The following is a 5,875-nucleotide window of genomic DNA, read 5'->3' on the forward strand; positions in this document are numbered from 1 at the left end:
TTGGCTGTCTTGAACTCACTTTGTAGACTAGGCTGGCCTTGAACTCATAGAGATCCACCTGCCTCTGCCTCCTGAGTGCTCGGTTTAAAGGAGTATACTACTATCATGTTCAGCTGTGAGGTGAAATTTTTCTATCAGCCTCAATGACTGGCATAGATAACTGCAACACATACCCATAGCACAATAGACAAAGAGGCGCTGTTATATACAAGCTCACTTTTACTATATTTTAAAAATTAGAGATTGGGGAAATGATTCAGGGGGACCATGTTTGTGACATCAGTATAAAGAACAGAGTTAAAATTCCCTATTCCATCTGAAGAAGCCAGCCATGGCTGCTTGCCTGTAACCCCAGTGCTGAAGGGCAGAGGCAGGAGGACCACTGTGGCTTGTCAGGGTTAACTCTGGGATCAGTGAAAGACCCTATTTCAAGAAAATAAAGTAAATGAAGATAGAGCAGGTTATCCACACATACACAGTGAAGCAGGTACCTACACACAGATGAGTAGACAGCACACACATACATCACACACACACACACACACACACACACAGACACACACACACACACACATACACACATATATATATATATATATATATATATATATATATAAACATAAAGCTGTTTTCTTGAGCTATAGAGATAGCTCAGTGATAGAATTCTTTCTTGTTATATGTGAGGCCCTGTGTTCAATATCTCCAACAACTCAAAAATAATTGTGGTGTCCATGTGTGGTCCTGGCAGTCAGGAGACAGACACAGGCAGATGGCTGTGAGCTGGAGGCCAGTCTGGTATACATAGCAAGGTCTAGGCCTGCCAAAGCTGCACAGTACATCCATCTAAAACAAGGCAACGAAACCAAAAATAATTATAATAAAGTATATTCACCTGCTGGTGGTAGTGCCCATTTTAATCCCAACATTTGGGAGGCAGAGGTAGGCAGACCTCTGAATTTGAAGCCAGCCTGGTCTACATACTGAGTTCTAGGACAACCAGGGCTACACACAAAAAACCCTGTCTAGAAAAATGAAAATAAATTATTTAAGGAAATTAAATATTGTCTCAGAAGTTGCCCTTGGGTTACAAACAAACTTTACAGTGCAGCAGTAATTTTACTGGGGATGGGGGGAGTCTGCCCAACTCTGTCATTCCCTTTTAGATCCCAAGTAAAAGACATGATTTATTAACAAGTTGCTGGCTCGATGTCAGGCAGGTTCTGAGCTACTCTAACCCAACCATTAACAACCAGATAAATGCACGATTATTGGCTGTCTTAGGGTTTTCCTGCTGTGAATAGACACCATGAGCAAGGCAACTCTTCTGAGGACAACATTTAATTGGGGCTGGCTTACAGGTTCAGAGGTTCAGTCCATTATCATCAAGTCAGGAACATGGCAGCATCCAGGCAGGCATGGTGCAGGGAGAGCTGAGAGTTCTACATCTTCATCTAAAGGCTGGCTTCCAGGCAGCTTGGTTGAGGGTATTAAAGCCCATGCCCACAGTGACACACCTGCTCCAACAAAGTCACACTTCCAAATAGTGCCACTTCCTGTTTCCCCTGGCTGTCCTGGAACACACTCTGTAGACCAGGCTGTCCTCGAACTCAAAAATCTACCTGCCTGTGCCTCCAAGTGCTGGGATTAAAGGCCTACACCACCATTGCCCGGCTTGTCAGAAGTTATACTGGCATGGCACAGTTTGTTTTTCTCCTTCCTTATTAGGGAGTTAAGTCTCCAAAGACCACAGATTGAGATGTGCTACCTTTGTTAGCTTTCTCAACAGCAGTCTAGTCCCAGAGCCGGGGCTGCAGGGGTTCCCAGTCACCAGGAGTCTGACTCCATGCCAGAGATCAGCCTCCTACTGCCACTGAGAACCCAGATAGCATGGAATCTTTTCATTCCAAGCTGCACTGCTGAGAGCTCTATACTGATCTCTGTCTTTTGAGGGAATTAGAGCCCCAGCCTGTGTGACTACTCAGTGCCTTGTGGGGCATTCACTATTTCAGGCCTTGCTCTGAGCTAAGCAGACCTTCTGACAGCTGCCTCTAAACCTTCCCTTCCCTACATCTCCTCTCTCTTCTCCCTTCTCTTGCCTGCCCCCACCCCAACAACCACCTTCTTTCTACTTCCTGAGACAAGGTTCTATGGCCCAGGCTAGCCTCAAGCTGGCCTGTAGCTGGATGATCTGAACCCCTGATCCCCCTGCCTCCCTCGACTGCTGGTATTCCAGGTTATCTGCAGCCACACGGAGATTCAAAACTGTCATCTGAATGATTATATTTACTTTGTTTGGGTGTCCTAACTTCTGTGTGCACATGCACTGTACTGCATGACCTAAGTCCTTGGCACTGTCTGCCAAAGCTGGGCCACCATATGGAAGGAACACAACACACATGGACCACCACACTTCATGAGTTAGGGTGAGAGGAAGCCCTAAAATAAACTGTCAGGAGCCAACTTGGGAGAAGCTAGAAACTAGCAGGTGACATTCCTGAGATGGGTCTACTTTGGATTCTAATTTATGACAGAACTAGGGTAGGCAAGGCCCATCAGAAATTCATTTTTAGGAAAGATTCCTGCTGTTGATATGTTTCCTGTTATTAAATATATGTAACAATCACTAGGTAGTAACCCTACTTAATGAGCAGATCTCTGGAGAACAATGAAGATGTACTGTCTTGTGATGCTATATAGGCAATTTCTTTTCGTCTTCTTTTTTAGTTTTTTTGAGACAGGGTTTCTCTGTGTAGTCCTGGCTGTCCTGGAACTCACTCTGTAGACCAGTCTGGCCTTGAACTCAGAAATCCACCTGTCTTTGCCTCCCAAGTGCTGGGATTAAAGGCGTGGGCCACCACAGCCCCACAAATAGATGATTTCTTAATTCTTAATGATGATCCTGGAAGAATTCCTAAAATAATGTCAGTGATTACTAAACTCTTGTATACTGGGACTACTATTAGGTTCTCTCTCTCTCTCTCACTCTCTCTCTCTCTCCTCTTTAAATTTATTTAATGTATCTGAGTACACATTCACTGTCTTAAGAAATACCAGAAGAGGGCATTGGATCCCATTACAGATGGCTGTGAGCCACCATGTGGTTGCTGCTGGGGACTGAACTCAGGACCTCTGGAAGAGCAGTCAGTGCTCTCAACACTGAGTCATCTCTCCAGCCCCTATTAGGTCTTCTCTGATGTCAAAACTGCAAGAACTCTGCCAGTCTTTAGAAAACTAGAAGCGACATGCCTCTACTAAATAAAAGTTTATTTACAGAAGTTAAAAAGCACCATTTACATGACAGGAGATGTGTGTGCTCAAGAAATTAAACCAGGAAAACATGTCAGTCGGAGTCACAGGCCTCTGTTTCAATGTTGGCAGCCACTGCAGAGGCCAGGCTGTCCACCTGACCTTTCAGCCGTTCACCTGGATGGAGAGAGAACAGACAAGTGTAAAAGGCCTGTGCTGAAGTCACTGCTCCAAGGGCAGGCCCCCACTGGCCAGAGTGCACTTACGGATCAGCTCTACAATGGCTCTCTGGGTCTGTTTCTCCAGCTTCTTGGCCACATCTCTCTTCAGATCCCTACATCAGGAGAGAGGGGAAACGCAGAAGCTAAGGGTTAGCATGGTGTGGCCCTGGGATCTTCCTGCAGGGCTTTGATATTAATCCTGCCTGAGATGCTGCTCTGGGGAGAGCATGATGCTACCTTCTCTGCTCTTCTGGACCCTACCATCCATCATCCTTCCTAACTCCACCGAGGTAACTGAGAGAAGGGGACACCTACCACACACTCAGTCAAGGTAGAAGACTGAAACAGAATGGTGGCTGGCTCCTTGGGATCCCCCTTCTATGTCTCCTAAGTCAGCATCAGAGAGGAACTTGTGGTCGCCAACTGTCAGCCCTATTCCCCCTCTGGCCACAGCCTCCCACCCCCACTCCTGGAGCTTCCAGAATTCCTAAAATCAGCCTGAGTTCTCTAGTTCTGCAGTTCCTTCAGCATACACCTCATGGCTGTTTCATCAAATTAAAGCACTGTGGTAGGTACTGTCACCCACAGATCTACAGGCACAGAGAGACGTGCCTACAGCACCTTCCCTCACCCATGTTCTCAGCTCACTCAGAGGGGCTTCCAGGCTTGAAGAGATTGGGTTCCCTACTTCACAGTTACAACAGAGGCCTAAGCCCTATCTGCTTGCCCATCCGTCTCTTCACTGTGGTATCCTGAGCACACAGGGGTGCACTGCTAAGTCGGAGCCCCCAGAGTAGGTGAGTTTTCCCCCCTACAGAAGAGGCTCGAAAGGATGCCTGCTCTTTCATCCCTCGGGCCCCTCTTCAGCACTTTACCCTCGCCCATGTCTCATGCCTTACTTACTTAGCCCTCATCCCTGACTCTCTTGGGCAGAGCTATGCCTGCAGTGCTTGTCCCTATTCCCTATCTGTCCCTTGGCTGTCCTCCCAGCCGAGGCCTCTGACATGCACCAAACACCATCACCTCCCCAAAGGGCTTGTGCCAGCCTTCATGGACAACACTCACCAGTCAGGTTTCCGAGGTGCCAGGTTGGCCAGGTCCTAGGGAGAGAGGAGACAATGCTTCAGGGCCAAGGCCCAGCCTGAGAGGGAGTGCAGAGACTGGGCATAGAGGCAGAAAAATGCAGGCAGGCAAGGAAGTTAGTAGGGTGGGAACAGAGACAGCTAGAGAAGGAAGCAGCACAAGCAGGGAGGGGCCTCCCAGGTACTCAGCACTTCCTCAATGACAGGCTCTGGCTTGGCAGCCTCCAGCTGCTCCTTCACCTTCTCCTCCACTAGAGGGGGAAAGAACAACACAGGCCTGGTGGGTGGGAGCTCTTCCTCCAGACTTAACAGCCAAAAGGGCCCCAGGGAAGAGGAGGGACACCACTCAGCAGCAACCCTGGAAGACATCTGGTCTCCTAGGTTGAAGGCAGACCCCAGGGCCCAGAAAGGGACAGAGCAGGCTATAGCTGGAGTGGACAAGGCCCGGGCCTCAGGCTTCCAGATACAAAATGGGAGGAGCCTGTGTCCATGGGAGCTATGGCACTAAAAGGGAAGGTCCTAGGGATGGCCTCTAGGTCTGGCATGGCTGGAGTCTGGGTGCCTTATCTTCCCTTTTATCCCACCTCAGACTCATGACAGGCACCTCCTGCCTCCAGTAAGTCCCTAGGTCTCTCTCTGAGTGTCCCTTTCTGGGGACGCATGCCTGAAACGGAACAACGTGGACAGCCTTCAGACCTGTCACCAGGGATGTGTTTCTCTGACATTCCTTCCTTCTGCCAAACTTAAGTTCTGGTAGCCTCCTGGTAGAGGCCTAGGGCCAGTTTCTCATCACCCTCCCACCCTGTGGGGTGCCCATGCCACCCTCCACTACTCCATGGGGCAGGGAGAGGAGTAGCAACGAACAATAGGGCAACTTCTGAATTTTTGATGAGCTATTTACTCATTCATTACTTGCACAATGGAAAGTTGGTATCAAGAATTAAAAACTAAGATTCTTGGATAAGCATGGTGGCATTTGGGAGGCAGAGGCAGGTAGATGTCTGTGAGCTTAAGGCCAGCCTGGTCCAGAAAGTAAGCTCCACAGTGAGACCCTGTCTCAAAACCAAAGGAAGCCAGATCCTTCAGGACCAAGGATAAATCTGCTCCTGTGACTAGGAGGTTCCCTCTTCACCCTACATCTGTCACCCTCAGTCAAAGGAGTGGGGAATCTGGACAAGGCTCTCTCTGGCCTTTGTGTTGCTGCTGGTTGTCCCCTGAGGCTCTATGGTTAGCTTCTCTCTGGGGTCTTTCATTCTGCCCCTCTCCCCAGCAATACAGGACTCACCATCTTGCCTTGCTGTCCAAGGATCTCAGGTCACTTCTACT

The 5,875-nt window shown here is 48.6% G+C and overlaps 1 long non-coding RNA gene across 1 annotated transcript; it reads right to left on the reverse strand.

Annotated features, from left to right (window-relative positions):
- Positions 1-3,243: 3,243 nt before the first annotated feature.
- LOC117725066 (uncharacterized) lies at positions 3,244-5,119 on the reverse strand. Its single transcript, XR_004608897.2, has 3 exons — positions 4,533-5,119; positions 3,513-3,580; positions 3,244-3,423 (listed from the first exon to the last, which is right to left on the reverse strand). It is a non-coding gene; the product is annotated as an uncharacterized LOC117725066 (long non-coding RNA).
- Positions 5,120-5,875: the final 756 nt, after the last annotated feature.

This window comes from Arvicanthis niloticus, chromosome 21 (assembly GCF_011762505.2).
Source record: "Arvicanthis niloticus isolate mArvNil1 chromosome 21, mArvNil1.pat.X, whole genome shotgun sequence".
Classification (NCBI taxonomy): domain Eukaryota; kingdom Metazoa; phylum Chordata; class Mammalia; order Rodentia; family Muridae; genus Arvicanthis; species Arvicanthis niloticus.